The 16,122-nt window shown below is 45.6% G+C and overlaps 1 protein-coding gene across 3 annotated transcripts in view; it reads left to right on the top strand.

Moving 5' to 3' along the window:
* Positions 1-299: 299 nt before the first annotated feature.
* The window catches only part of plxnb3 (plexin B3), a 92,188-nt gene continuing 76,365 nt past the window's right edge, over positions 300-16,122 (top strand). The window contains exons 1-2 of one of the 3 annotated variants that reach the window (XM_080899485.1): positions 332-436; positions 2,236-2,375. The gene's annotated coding sequence lies outside the window, so the exon portion shown is untranslated. Of the gene's footprint in view, positions 437-2,235; positions 2,376-16,122 lie in introns of all 3 variants that reach the window. The other 2 variants (XM_080899484.1, XM_080899487.1) reach the window with 2 other exon arrangements.

Below are 16,122 nucleotides of genomic sequence, written 5' to 3'. Positions count from 1 at the left end.
AAAACCCACATTGTAATATTAATAATAAGACTTTACTTGTTGAGTTATTTAAACGTGGATTTAATTGGGCCATCTTAAGTATCAGAGGTAAAATTCGCCTATTTTATTCATATAAATAAAAAAAATTTTTCTCATATTAAACCCACGCATGAAGTATTTCACTTTCAGAGGATCGATATTCTGACTGACACTGAGTGTTGACTGGACAGATGGGATCGATAGCTTTTAATTATTAAAACCTCTGGATTTCTAAGCCAGGCTTCGCGGTGGGTTTTCGGCTGTGGACCTTGGAGCGCAGCGGGGCGGGGTCTCTGTCAAACCTGTTGTGCGTCTCTCCGCGCGGACTGTGCGGATCCGGGTGTCTGCTGGGGTCTTTTGGAAGTTTCTCGGGCTACTCGGACGCCGGGAGGACGGCACAGCAGCCTGGCGAGCTCAGGTGAGTCGGACCCGGACCTCATCGCCCCCCTTGTCACGGCTCTGAGTTGTCCCGCTGCTGTAGGAAGGAAAAGGCGTGAGAGTCAGGCGTGTCTGCCCGACACACGCCAGACTCCATTCAGGAATGTAGTAGTTTTAGATGTTGCCGGTTTTCCGTTAGGCTGTTTATCTGAGGGAGGCAGCTGCCGATGGCTTTAGAACCGGGAGGAGATGCTCTTTGACTCCGCTCAGAAACATTGATATTATGACCAGCACCAGGTTATGTCCCCCGGGTTTAATTTACAGAGCCGTAAATACAGAGCGGCTCAGACTCTGGACTGGGAGTTTAAAAGTGGACAATCCCTTCAGGGAGTCTGGCCGGCGGTCTGACTGAAGCCGGTTTAACAGCAGGAGTGATAAATGTGGTGCTGGGTTCAGTTTGTAAGTCTGCCTCCTCACTGAGTGCTTCTGTGTGTGTCCGTGTCGGCCGTTTCCAGCCTGTCCTGGCACGGCACGGCACGGCCGCAGCAGCCACTGAATAGCTGGCATTCCAACACACAGACACACACACTCTCACACTCTGTGCTGCTGTTATGGCTGGAGCGAGTTTAGAAGTCACCTTTGCAGACTTGCATAAGGGAAGTGAGCATCACGCGACACTCTGAGAACATAAACAAAAAACAATACAACCCCCCCCCCTCCCTCCCCGTCCTCCCCCTCTCCTCCCCCTCTCCTCCTCCTACACAAACACACAGAAAGTTGCTGGACCTGCTCTTTGTTCCAGTTTAAATTAATGTGGTCAGTATTTCTAGGGAAACTGGGCAGGGCCGCTGATATTTTCTGTTTGGGCCCTCGGGGCCCCTTAAGCTCCTGGATACCACATGACTCCAGGCTGATGCAGATCTGCTGGTCCTGATTCAGTTTTTAAAGTTGCACTGTGTTACCCTTCCACAGATCCTGCTCAGGCTTTAACTGCTGCTTTGTTGGTGTATCAGACTTCCTGTCTGTGGTTGCAGCATGTTGGCTCCTGCTGAATGTAGCCTATAGAATAGTAAAGTTGTTGGGGCTCCTTCCAGAGGCAGAAGTGGCGCTCTGGTTTAGTTTGCAGTGACAATCCGGTTGATGGTGCTGAAGGAGATTATCGGTCTGAGTCTGTGGTTTGCTGAAAAAGTGCGAAAATGAGCAGAATGCTCCTTTATTATTTTGTGATGTTTAGGAACAGCTGAACCTTTTTTTTGTTCAAACTCTTGATGTTCTGCATGAAGGTTTGAATTACTGAACACAATACATGGAACACTGGGGAAAATGGTTTGTTCAGATACTTAAAGTTCATGCTTTTAAAGACAGAAAGAAACTGTGTTTAAATCTGGATTCCAGTGCTCAGCTAACTTGCTTCAGTTTACCCACTCCTCTTCCAGACATCTTGCTATCTTGGGAATGTTTCCAGTCACTTAAGCTCATCAGCCACTTTATTAGGTACACCTGTTCAACTGCTTGTTAGCACAAATATCTAATGAGGCAACCACATGGCAGCAGCTCATTGCATTTAGGCATGTAGACATGGTCAAGCTGACCTACTCATCAGAATGAGGAAGAACAGTGATGGTTGTTGGTGCTAGAGGGTCTGTCCGAGTATTTCAGAAAATGATCATCTGCTGGGATTTTCCCAAACATGCATCTCCAGGGTTTACAGAGAATGGTCTGTAAAAGGGAAAATACCCTGTGAGCTGCAGCTCTCTGGGTTAAAATGATGTATTGACAAGCTGCTTTGAGGCGATAAGAAAGCAACATTTACTTAAATAACCACCCATTGCTGCCAAGGTATGCAGAAGAGCATCTCTGAACGGCCAACACATTGAACCTTGAAGCAGGGTTACAGCAGCAGAAGACCGAAAACTGAGGCTGCAGTTCCCGCGGGCTCACCAAAACTGGGCAGGAGAAGACTGGAAAGACATTGTCTGGTCAGTCTCAATTTCTGCTGCATCATTCACATGATAGGGACAGACTTTAAACAGCATGACAGCATGAATCCATCCTGCTTTGTGAACAGTTCAGGCTGCTGCTGGTGAAATGGTGTGGAGCATATTTTCTTTGCACACTTTGTGCACCTTAGTACCAACTGAGCGTCTTTTAACCATCACAGCCTGCCTTAATATTTTTACTGAGCATGTCCACACCTTTCTGACCTCAGTGTACCCATCCTCTGATGACAGCTGCCAGTTTTAATGGTCACCAGGACATGAAAGCTGCAGGTGAAATATGAAAGAATCTGCCTAAAAGGTTTTCCTCAACATTAAGTTTTAAAAACCTTCTTTTTCCTCTCAGAAGATTTACTCGTACCTCCATCTGTGCTGCTTTTCGTTTGAACACCACGTCTTTCTTATAATTCTGGTTGAAATTATTTTGTGTTTGGATTTCTGACTGTACGCACTTCAGGTTTCTTTTATACAAAACCTCGTTCTTTTAGAGAAAAACAGAAAAAAAAATCACAGAGACTGAAAAAAATCCAAACATGAATTTTGATTATTGATTAAATTATTTCAGTTTAACTCACAAGCAAAGCCGTGTTATTCCTCCAGCTCCTTTTTATTGAAAAGTACAGGAGCTGCCCACATGCTGCATAAGTAAGACAATAAGATTATAATAGAACAACAAAATGCATCAAATACATAAAAACTGTCCAAATGAAAAAATATCATAACTAATGTTTAATAACCTTGATAATTCACAGTAAAGGTGATTCACACGTAGATGGAACAAATGGAAACTGATGAAAATCAATTAACAGATTTAAAATAGAGGCGGTGTGGTCAAAGTTTATTGAAAACAAAATGAAGGTTTCGCTGCTGGCAGTGAGGGGCAGCTCTAATGCATGACTTTGTTTCTTTGTGCAATCATTAGATTTCTGCAGCAGCCTGACAGTCACAGTTCAGGGCCGCACTGATAAAAATGTTAAATTGTAGATTTTCTGAATGGACTCTGGTTTAAAGAGACAACCTGAAGACTCCTTTACCCGATTTAACCCAGAAACCCGAATGAAGCTCACCCACTGACCACCCTGGCATGTGATCGGCTTGAGGCAGTGACATCATGCTCCTCCTCCTCATCCTCCTTTTCCTCCTCATCATCAGTGAGATGAAGATTACTTAACCGAAATGCCCATTTGACTAATCTGAAGGGTTTAGTCTGAGTCCAGCTTCAGAGTCAGATTACTGTCTAATCCACACACACACACGCACGCACGCACGCACGCACGCACGCACACACACACACGCACGCACGCACGCACGCACGCACGCACGCACGCACACACACACACACACACACACACAGGGTTAATGTGCTTTAATCTGCAGTTTTAGTCCAACTGGGCTCGCACCAGTAACACCAGCACAGAGTGCTCTACTTTCCTGAAAGTCACCATCGTGTTTCCTTGTTTCCTGCTGCAGAGGATTTGATGCAGTGTTAGCAGATGAGCTGATCTGATCAGCTAATTGATTAATCAGCAAATACAAATAGAGTGAGGTCTTTTTAAACGGGGCAGAATCTGCAGAATCAGTGACAACATCACTTCACAGATGTGAGAAATATGTGATTATTTTAGTCCTGTGTGTGATCACTGTGAAGACCACTTTGGTTGCTGGTGTTAATGTGCCATTTCTATATTTCTATATGCTCTGGTTGTACAATGTACTTTACTACTGCGCTGAATGTGTTTGTGGAGGTGCGAAGGCATAAATAACAGATAGAAAAAGTGTTCACGATGATGTGAGAGAAAGATCAGAATAAATAAATGTTAACGAGGAAGCTTCTTTCGGCTGCTCCCTTATTCACAGCGTGTCTGATTTGGCAGTTTTTGCACCGGATGCCCTCCCTAACACAACCCGAAAGAGTTTTGTTTTTTCGAACCGGGGATCTTTTGCTTGTTAGGCGAATATGTAAACTAATATTAGTCATCATATTTAGGAAACAAGTTGGAGACGGTGGAGATGGGGGGGGGAATCCTAATACAGGGGAAGAGGATTGTTAAATGTTCTGGTTCTCCACCCCCCGCCCTGTGCTCCGAGTGCTGTGGAGAGACTCTGAGCGAGGATCTGCTTCTAACATCTGAACTCAGTTTATAAAGGTTTATAAAGTAACAACAAGATAATCGGGGTTAAAATTTTACTCTCATAGTATTTTATGTTTGCTTTACATTGCATTACCACCCCCTCTATAAATAAAAGCCCACACTGACTCACAAGAGGAAGTGACATTTTCTCAATGAGCCTGTGGAAAGATCATCAGGCGCTCCTGCAGCTGCCTTTGTCTCTCACAATCTTTTACTGGGTCATGTGATACTTTATAGTCCCAAAGATGTGAGTCGTGACCGAGCTCAAACAGCTGGATGTCCTCCCTCACACTCACCTCCTTATTTTCACTTATTAATATAAAATTAAAGTTCAATAAGTTGAGGAGATCCAACATAAAAGGAAACATTTCAGAAAGTTTAGTAACTGCACAATGTTTGTTAAGTTAGTGAATAATCATGTTCAGTCATCCTAATGACAATTATTACATTAAGATAAGTTTGACTGAAGCCATGTGGAGGCAGAAGACATCCAAGCAGGTTCTATTTTTCTCTCATAATCTACTGATTGTTCAGAAAACGTCAAGTGACATCTCAATGAGAGCGACGGAGCACGTTTTTTTCTCTTTCTTCTTTTGTGTTTAGAAATGACTCACAATACTTATCAGTAATAAAACTGCTTCCAGATAATTTCCCGTCCATCTGCTAATCGAGTAATCGGGTCAGGTGTGGACTGCTCGCTGGTTTCTGGGGAAATAATCCTACTGACATGTGCGAAGGGGGCCAACGGGGGCCCCGCTGACAACTCCTTCCCCTCAGGAGGGGAATTATTATCTTCAGCCCTGCAGATAATGTGATAAAGACTTTTGTAATGATTTATATAACTCTGTGTCCTAAAGATAAATGACAGTTTGGGAAACATGAGAAACACAAAAAAGACAAAATAAAGAAAATACATTTGAGTTGAAATTTGTTTCGTAAATACTAAAAGTGTTCGCCCGCTTTGCTGTCAGTCTCGAGGAGCTGAGCTGAAGTCAGTGTGACGTGACGGAAACAGCAACAGTGTGTGCGCTTCACTGTTTGTGTGTCTGATTAGCTGTCAGTTTCTAATACAATCTGTGTGACCATCTGTTTTACTCCACTGTACACACTGGGTGTGTGTGTGTGCTCCTGGGAATTGTTATCACATGTTCCATGTATGCACACACGCCTGCACAGGTGCTGTTATGTGTCTGCAGGTTCTTTTAAAGATAATTGGAATTAATTTAAGATCTAATATCTGCAGAAGGTTCAGTGAGCGAGGCTGCTCTCCAGATCTGGATGATGTTTGGGAACGCGATCACTTCAGATCAGTTAAGTCTGGTTTAAAAATAGGTAGAAAAGTTTGGTGTGTTTGTCGGTGACACTTCTCTGACACATTATGGGTGCAGTGAACCAGAAAGAGTGAGAACATACACTGGGCTATATCTTTGCTCTGATAAGGAGCAGCTGTACTCACCAGCACACAGCTGAAACAGTCATCAAGCTGTGTGCCGGCTGTGTGCCCCGTCATGATTGGCTAATATGTTGTAAAGCAGATTGGGTTTTTGAGAGGCGGCGGGGCAACCGCCATCACTCCATCACTGGCGTTGGGCAGTTTTCCCATGAATTTCTACTCAAGAGTCTCCTGAGTGGCGACTCGCCCGCCCGCCCGCACGCTCGCTGCTGTGTCAGCTGTAATCTTGCTTAGCACAGCTACCAGTGAGCCGCATCTTCCCACAGAAAGCTTCCCCCGATCACCGCTCGATGTATCTCTGCTTGTCTAAGTGTCTAAAAGTCTCCAGGTTTCATTTGTTTCCTCCGAGCGAGGAGCTTCGCGAACCAACTGAAAGTCGTCCCGCTCGTTTCTCAAACCGCCCTCCTCCGTGCTGTCTGCAGCAGCTCCTCGTGATCTTCACTCAGACCTCCTTACTTCTTTATCGACTTTATTTATAACGTTGTAGTCTTAAAAGTTAAAATATAAAGTAAACTGTGAGCATTTTTGTGGATGAGCAGCAGAGTAATGACTGCTGTAGCTGCTCTTGGCATGGTTTTCAGTTCTTCTCAGTTTTGTCACCTGAAGCTCTTTATTAGCGCTTATCTTGAACAAACATGAGCAACAGAAACAGCAACAGTGATCTAACAGGAACCAAGATGGCGGCGCGCACAGATGCAGCGGCCCGGAGCTCCTACACTTTTGCACTTTTGGTGGTACTGTGTATTATTTCACACAGTCTGGGGTTACTTCAATACAACAGAGATGATCTACTACAACTAAGCCGTGGAGATCTTCAACTAACATCCGAGTATCTCATCCCCCCGGAGATCGTTAAGCAACCCCCGGGGCTACCCGCAACAGCAAGCCGCAGGAGGAGACGTTGCGAGCGGAGGCAGAAGAGAGGCAAGCGGGGAGGCCTGTGGGCACGGCTAAAGACTAGTCCGTTTAAACCACCACTCCCGATCATATTCCTCTCCAACGCCCGTTCAATCCGTTACAAACTGGATGAAATACGACTGCAGATCGCCACTCGACGGACTTTTAATAACTGTTCGTGCATGATTTTCACTGAAACCTGGCTGGACAGCGCCGTTCCCGATGCGGCTATCGATCTAGCAGGCCGCACCGCCTATCGAGCCGACAGGTCTGCGGACTCGGGTAAGAAGACTGGCGGGGGGCTGTGCATCTATATTAGCAACCTTTGGTGCACGAACGTCACGGTAACGGAAAAACTGTGCAGTACAGAGGTAGAACTGTTGGTGTTAAAGTGCCGTCCATTCTATCTCCCTCGGGAATTTTCTGCCGTTTACATCTGCGCTGTTTACATTCCACCAGATGCTAATGCTAAGCTAGCGTTAGCACAATTGAGCAGCAGCATCAATAACAGCCTGGTAGCACACCCGGACAGTGTCTTTATTGCGGCTGGGGATTTTAACCACGCGGACCTGAAATCTGTACTTCACAATTTCCACCGTAATGTGAAGTGTGCTACCAGAGGAGATAGAACGTTGGACCAGGTGTACACCAACATGGCGAATGCGTACAGAGCCCAGGCTTATCCCCACCTGGGTCTGTCAGACCATCTCTCCCTTCTGCTACACCCAATATACACACAAAAGATCAAGAGCACTGGGATTACAACCAAAACCGTGAGAACATGGCCGCAGGACGCTATTCCGATGCTTCAGGACTGTTTCCACTGCACAGACTGGGATGTATTCAAGGTGCAGGACACTGACAATCGTGTCGCATTGGACAGTTACACCTCCACTGTCTTGGACTACATCTGTTTCTGTGTGGACAATGTAACAACTTGGAAACGATTCCGTGTGTTCCCTAATAATCCACCCTGGATGACACACGGAGTTCAACAACTTATTCGAACAAGGAACAACGCTTTCAAATCCGGGGACCAGGAGGCATACAGTGCTGCCAGGGCCAACCTGAGAAGAGGCATCAAGACTGCCAAGCAGCAGCACAGGAGGCGTATCGAGGCCAGGTTTGAGAACAACACAAACCCAAGGCAGGTCTGGGAGGGCATCAGGGCTATCACGGACTACAAAAGAAGAACACCATCACCCTCAGCCGACAGTTCTACTCTGGCTGAGGATCTAAATCTCTTTTATGCCCGTTTTGACAGGGAGAACACCGACCCTGTCCTGTCCCCTCTCCCCTCAACCGACCCTGCTCCGGTCCTGAGCACTCATGAGCTGAGGCGTGTGTTCCGGAGCATTAACACCAGGAAGGCGGCCGGGCCGGATGGAGTGCTGGGCCGGGTGCTAAAAGACTGTGCTGCGGACCTGGCGGACGTCTTCACCTCTATATATAACACCTCATTGTCCTGTTCACTGGTACCATCCTGTTTCAAAGCAGCAACCATCGTTCCCATCCCAAAACAGTCAAATGTCACATGTCTGAACGATTTCAGACCTGTGGCACTCACCCCCATTCCCGCCAAATGCCTGGAGAGACTGGTCATTAAACACATCAGAGCTGCTTTTCCACCATCCCTGGACTCGCACCAGTTTGCATACAGGGAGAACCGGTCAACCGAGGATGCGATCGCCACAGTGCTGCACACATTACTGAAGCACTTGGAACACAGGAACACCTATGCACGGCTCCTCTTTGTAGACTACAGCTCGGCTTTTAATACCATCCGGCCATACAAACTCCGTCCCAAACTCCACCAACTGGGACTTAACTCCTCTCTGTGCAACTGGATTGTGGACTTCCTCACTAACCGTAGACAGAGTGTCAGAGTGGGTAAGAACACCTCTTCCACCCTTGTGGTCAACACCGGTGCCCCTCAGGGGTGTGTTCTGAGCCCTCTGCTATACACTCTCTTCACCCATGACTGTATTTCCTCCTGCGCGTCCAATCTCATTGTTAAGTTTGCAGATGACACTACAGTGCTCGGACTTATATCCAACAATGATGAGACAAACTATAGGACAGAGGTGCAACAACTAGAGTCATGGTGCCACGACAATAACTTGGTCTTAAACACCAAAAAGACCAAGGAGATCATTGTAGATTTCCGGAAGAGGGGTCATAACAACCATCTGCCTCTCTTCATTGGCAGTGAGGCGGTGGAGAGGGTGAGCAGTTTTAAATTCTTGGGGGTAACTGTGACCGAGGACCTGTCCTGGGGCAACCATATCACCTCAGTTGTACGGAAGGCCCAACAGCGCCTCTACTACCTGAGGAGACTGCGGAGCGCACACATTCCCAGATCTCTGATGTTGAACTTCTACAACTGTGCCATCAGCAGCGTTCTGACGTATGGATTTCTAGTGTGGTTCCCCAGCTGCACCAAGGCCGATCAGCAAGCACTCCAGCGGGTGGTGAAAGAAGCTGGCAGAATTATTGGAACAAGTCTGCCAGAGATCAGTAATATCTTCCCCACTCGCTGTCTGAGGAGGGTGCACAGTATCCTGCGGGACCAACATCACCCTGCGTGCCACCTTTTCCATCTGCTGCCCTCAGGGAGAAGGTACAGGTCTATACAGGCCAGAACATCCAGACTGGCCAACAGCCTGTATCCACAGGCTGTGAGGCTCCTGAACTCTCTGCCCCCCTCTCACGGACAATAACCATATCCAACTTCTTAATAGCAATGAACTGGTCTGCATTGGTGCATCATATCTTTATTCTCTTCCCCCTCCTGCCCCCCCCTCTTTCTTAAATAGATAACTATCATATCTGATATCATATCTCACAGTACAATAATATTGAATGGGTTGCATTGTTGTATTTTGTCATGTTTCTCAGGTCTTTGTCTGAATTTCTACGAACATTATTGCTAAGGATTGTCTTATTGCATTGGAGTCACACTGGGTTAAATATGTACACTTGGGTTTTAAGGGGTATTTATTATTTTCTTCTTTTTTTTGGGTTGTATGGAAGCCCCAAACGCAATTTCATTGTTCTTGACAATGACAATAAATAAATAAATACTAAAATACTAAACAGTGAAATAACCGGAGATTAGCTTCAGCGCTCAGAATATTAAAAAGAGGAGTCTCCTTCAGAGCCATATTTTCCAGCAAAGACCCCGAGACGAACCAGCAGAGCCGCACGTATCAGGCCGTAGATTGATCAGCTGATCAAAGGAGAATGACTGTTTACGTGTTTGAATCGAGAACTTCTTAAACATGCTGACGTGAAGCGAAGTGTTTTCATGGTTTGGACTTTTGCTGACGTCACACGCTGCTCTGTGAAACTGAGCCGAGCTGTTCTCTGATGTTTTATGCACCGAGCGATTAATCGATCTGTGGCCCGAATGATGTTTGCTGCTTTTCACACATAAAATCTGATTAGAACATAGTTTGACTCATAAAAACAAGAAATACAGAGAAAATCTGACTTTATGTTTTATCAATTTATGTTTCTGAATTCTTAATAAAATCAAATCTCCAAACATAAATTCCCCCAAACGGACCCCAGAATCCACCTGGAACCAGAATCAGACCCTCTGAGCAGAAAACGGCACTGCTGGTTTGGGTGAACTGACCCTTTAATGTTATTAATCCTATAGGACAACCACTGGCTGCAGAACATCAGAGGATCTTGTGTGTGTGTGTGTGTTTCATGTGTTCCTGCGGATGAAAGAGTTGCTGGTTTGATTCCTCAGGGACTCTCAGCCAGCGGCTGGCTGCTACTGATTTGAACCACAATGACGCACACACCAATCCTCAGGAGGTTGTGTGTCTGCGTGTGCGTGCGTGTGTGTTTCTCCTGATCCAGGTTCCATCATGTTTTTCTTTTGTTTTGGTTGCATTCTTCTGAGCAGCTTCACTTCAAGAGTACGAGTTTTCTTGGCGGAAGTTGTCTCACTCCCCGTGTTTTCTTTGGACACTGTGGCAGCCAGCTATCCCAGAATGCATTTCACACTCCCCCAGCGGCTGAATGGAGGTGCTTCGTTTTTCCCTCCAGGGACTGCCGGTCAATCAGCGAGGACTCCAGCAGCTGCAGAGCTGAATTCAGAGCCTCAACTTTTACACTGAGGATTAATCAGATTGATCCAGTAAATCGAATCAGAGCGGACTGATATTCTGTAAATAGACACAACCTCAGAGCATGAGCCAGAGTCAGTGTACTACAGGTGCAGTGTGACAGGTACTAAGTGGCGGTGGTGGGGTACCCGGGTGTGACGTCAGCACAGGGGAAGCTTGAGATCAGCAAAGCCACAGCGTTTAGAAGAAGCTGTCACTCAGTGCGTTTTTATTTTTTTCTATTGTCCAAACACTGTATATAAAAGATGGACACAAACCCCATGACATCACCTCGTTTCTGGATGGACTTTGCTTTGAAACCTGGGTGGATAAAGCCAGCCAGAATCATTGGTTGACATCTATAATGCTGCTGGGTCAAACAGTAAACATCATTTAAATGACTGTTTGTAAACTATCACAATATCTATTCAAATGTAACTGATTACAGGCCAACTGATACAGAATATTTAGGATAAGGACCCAAATGCAGGACTCACGAACTCAAAGGCTGATTCTGTGATGCACTGAGTCTTCTTCAGTCACCTTTGTCACTCAGCTTGTGTTAATAGACCTCTTTGCTGAATCACACGTGTTATTAATCTCTGGCTTTGTTCCACTGCTTGTCTTCTATCCCGTCTTCCTTCTCTCACCTCAACCAATCGCAGCAGATGGCCCCGCCCCTCCCTGAGCCTGGTTCTGCTGGAGGTTTCTTCCTGTTAAAAGGGAGTTTTTCCTTCCCACTGTCGCCAAAGTGCTGCTCATAGGGGGTCATATGATTGTTGGGTTTTTCTCTGTATGTATTATTGCAGGGTCTACCTTACAGTATAAAGCGCCTTGAGGCGACTGTTGTTGTGATTTGGCGCTGTATACATAAAATTGAAATTGAACTGAATTAAAGTAAAAGAGGCAGCTTTATTGCAATGTAGCAAAATTACTCAATACAGAAACCAACAACTGAAATGAGGAACTGAGATGCTGGGAAACTATAAACTGGAGAGCTAGAAACTAGGAGCGTGGATGATGAGGACCACGCAGGAAACACTCAGGACGTGGGGATGCCGAGACAACGGGCAGAGGAAAACACACGAGGGACTAACGAGGGAGGTAGAAACCCAGCTGGGAGAGATCAAACATAACGAGACGGGGAATACACTAACACAGGACGTGAGACTGTCAAAGTAAAACAGGAAACACGAGACAAACACAAAGACACGGACTTGACACTGAGACAAGGAGACACAAAAACATGAAACACAGGGAGACACATAGACAGAAGCCTAAAGACTATAAACTATAACATGAGCACAAAACCATGAAGAGAAACGAAACCACCACCAACAACAAATCAAAGAATATGAACTCAAACCAGAAAGAACCAGAACTGATATTTGGTCATGTAAAAATATGTATTGGCCAGTTTTTGTTACCTTTTTTGCATTTCAACACACAAAGGACAAATATTTCCCTAACATCATCTTTTTATCCTTAGTTTTCACATGATGTCAGAGCCACTGGGACATGCCCACCTGGAGCACTGCAGTCCTTTGCCCTCCAGCCATCCTTTGAACATCTTCGAGTTTAACTTGCCAGATAGCTCCTGTGCAGTCGGGTGCACTAATCAGCGTTTATTTACAGCTGCCAGCAGGGCAGAGTTTGTGGAGTATGGCACCAACACCTCCCTCCACAGCAGCCCCGGCTGTCAGTGGTGGCTCATTTAAACCGTAGGAATGATTTACCCGACACTGGAAGAATACTCGGTTGACTTCACTGTTATGATGCGACATTAATGTGACAAATTTATACTACTGGAACTTCTCTGTCCAAGTCAGCAAAACACAAGTGTGGTAGTTCATTTAAGCTAGCTATGTAGCACTTATGTTTGTCGTAACCACACACAAGTTCGTGTTCTTCATCTCCCACACGGCCGTCTTACCTACCCATCCACAAAGAAAATGCATGTAGCTGTCTGTACTTTGAAAGCTTTCATCCTTGCAGTGGTGTGAGGTGAGCAAAGATACACGTAGATGACACTGAGCTGAAGCTCTGGGGGACACATCACCACTTTCAGAAATTTAAATAAAACCACTGGTTTTGGAACAAGTCCCCAAAATGTGTAGTTTCTCTTCACATCTTAGTTTTCGATCGATGGATGTGTGGATAGATGATCCAAGTCAGCGGTCCCCAACCCCCGGGCCACAGACCGGTACCGGTCCATGAGTTGTTTGGTACCGGGCCGCGATAGTTGAGGCTCAGGTGTGAAATTTATGGTTTTCAGGGATTTTATTGTTATTTTTTTAATCGTTTTTATCATTAACTCGGTTTCCCTGGGTCTTTTCCTGTGTGTTATGAATAAATCTTCTTTTTTTTGGTACTGTACTGGTTTTATTTTGTTGTATTTACCCGCGACTCCTTAAAGGCCAGTCTGTGAAAATATTGTCGGACATAAACCGGTCTGTAGCGCAAAAAAGGTTGAGGACCGCTGATTCAGGTAATCTTGCCTTGAGACAGGTGAAAAAAAACCAATAGTACTCCGACTGTCCACTATCTGCCCTCATGATGGAGTAATGTTTGGCCCGCCAGGGTAGCGAGTTGGTCATGTGACTAAACAAAATATGAATGATCACATTAAGTCATGGACTGCTTGGATCTACTAGTTGTTGTGCTGTTGCCTTCTGTTGAACAAACTGTGTGATGTCATCATTTTATATCATCGATGGGAGTTTCTCCCATCTCTTCTTTACTGTTTTAGATTTTCATTTATTAAATATACAGGCCAATATATGGCTAAAACGGACCAATATATTGGCCCTCCCAGTAAGGCTCTAATGAAGGCACATCTTTCCCCAGCACTGCAGACATCCTGTCAGACAGGCAGAGGTCCTCTTTAATGGGGATTCCCAGGAGCCCAAAGGTGGGGGTTCTCTTCAAAGACCTCCTTGGTCTTTGTGGTGTTTCAGAACCAGGTTATTGTTGAACACTGTGTGTTTTCAGGTTCTGATTCTCCTCCGTAAATGCAGCTTCATTGCAGTCTGATGAGCCTGAAGGCTGTCATATCACCCGCAAACCTAACAATAGGTTTGAAGTGTGGCTGGGCTAGCAGCCATGCGTGAAGAGTGCATGAAAGTGGGGGCTCATCACACAACCATGGAGGGATCCCAGCGCTCAGGGTGGAGGATGTGCACTCGCCCAGTTGGAGAGTCTGGAGGCAGCTGATGAGGGAGCGGAGCGTGCCGAACAGCTTCTCCTGTGTGACTGTATTAACACCAAGCTGTAGTTAAAGAAGAGCATCCTTATGTTGGTGCTGTGTCTGTAAAGGCCTGCAGGGAAAACGCACTCACCTGCTGCTAGACAAATTGGTGTTGGTGTCTGTCAGCTGGCACAGTCAGAGCGAGCATTTTTAACAATATATCTGTTAAAGTTTTGATAAACAAGGCAGTCCACTGCAGAACGTGGTCAGCTGTCACGGTATTCCTGTGGTTTCGTGCCGGTTTACTCTGACACAGCGGAGATAAAATCACTCATTTTTTAATGCAGAGCTTGTTCATCCAAATGTCATCTTAGCTTGCTACTGTGGGTGTTTATAGCTTACCAGCACAGACAGGCACAGCTGTATGGGAATGCATCCTAATGAGGGTTTACTAGTGTTTTACACTGCTGACTTATGAGTGATTCCTTTAACCAACTAGTATTTTGGGCGATAACTTGTGAGGGCACCAATGTTCCCTTGCTGTGACGTCCCTAAAACTCACCTGAAGGTATTTTACTGCAATCAAAATCTGAACTATTGTGTCCAACTCTTTTATCAAAAACATGATGAAGATTTTTCACTTCATTTTCTGGACTTCACGGCTTTTCCTTCAGGATTATCTCATGTGTGCCCTCTAAGAAATCTGAGAGAGTGCGAGTTACTGGTTATATTAGAGATTCTCTGGCTTAGACTGCAGTCTGCTTCTGAAGTCATTTAATGGACAGACTGAGGATAATCTCCACCTGCTGTGAGAACCAATGAAGTCAAATTCACACAAAGATGGTGGAAGAAAACACGCTTTAATTCATGTTTTTGAGATTTTCATGAAATTTGGTTACAGCTTGTTCTACATTTGGACAAAAGCCTGCTAATGTAAAATAACTCAGTTAATTAAGTTCTTATTAAGTGACTTACTGAGCAAAACTGCAGAAGTTTTAGACGTATAAAAGACATAGAAGGATGTTCCCGCGGATTCATGTTTTTACCGGTTTTTGATGTTTTATTGAAGTTCTCAATCGATTAATCCTGCAGAGAATCTTTGGATAAGCCAGAAATTAAAAATAGTTACTTCTGCAGTGAACCATAGCAGACTTTAGCATTCTGAAATGGTTCATAAGTGGGCCGTGTGCAGTCTGCTGTAGCAGGTGTGTTTGATGTTTTTTGTGGCGGCTTGAACCTGAACTGACAGACCTGATAAGACGGAGGAAGAGGAGGGCGGGGTGCATTGTGGTGTTTGGGGGTTGGAGGGTGACCGGAGGACGAGTTGAAACAAACAAGAACTCACAAAGACGAGTAAAGGGGGGTTCTGGGTGGGTTTTTGGGGGTCTATTGTTGATCCCAGATTAGGGTGGGGCCTCCACACCGATTATACACACACACACGCATGCACCGTAGAGTGGAGTATGAATGAAGTGTCCTTGATCGCACCAACTGCTGAGCCCCCCCCCCCCCCCCCCCCCCGTCCTATTCCTCAAACTCACCCAACCCTCCCCCACCCACCCTCCCATCCTCCCCCGTATGTGTGTGTGTGTGAAATCACACACACACTAACTGTGTGTGTAGCTGGAGGTGATATTAATAATCCATAAAGAAGCTGGTTTCTCTCAATCGCTCCCTGTGGAGCACGCACACACACACACACACACACACACACACACACACACACACACACACACACACACACACACACACACAGTGCTAACCAGCTGTCTTGCTGCCTGTCAGACAGACAGGATGGTGGAGTCACTTTCTGCCTTCTCACTGTAACACTTCAGTTTACAGTCACATATTTTCAGCTAATTTCCTGGAAACTTGAGCCGAATCTTTGCCGACTCTGTTCTCAGCAGCGAGCGTTCGGGAGGACGTGCACATTGACAAA

The sequence above is a fragment of the Rhamphochromis sp. 'chilingali' genome, assembly GCF_963969265.1.
Source record: "Rhamphochromis sp. 'chilingali' genome assembly, chromosome: 12".
NCBI lineage: Eukaryota > Metazoa > Chordata > Actinopteri > Cichliformes > Cichlidae > Rhamphochromis > Rhamphochromis sp. 'chilingali'.
Note: the sequence above shows the minus strand (reverse complement) of the source record. Positions and strands in the feature narration are given on the sequence as shown.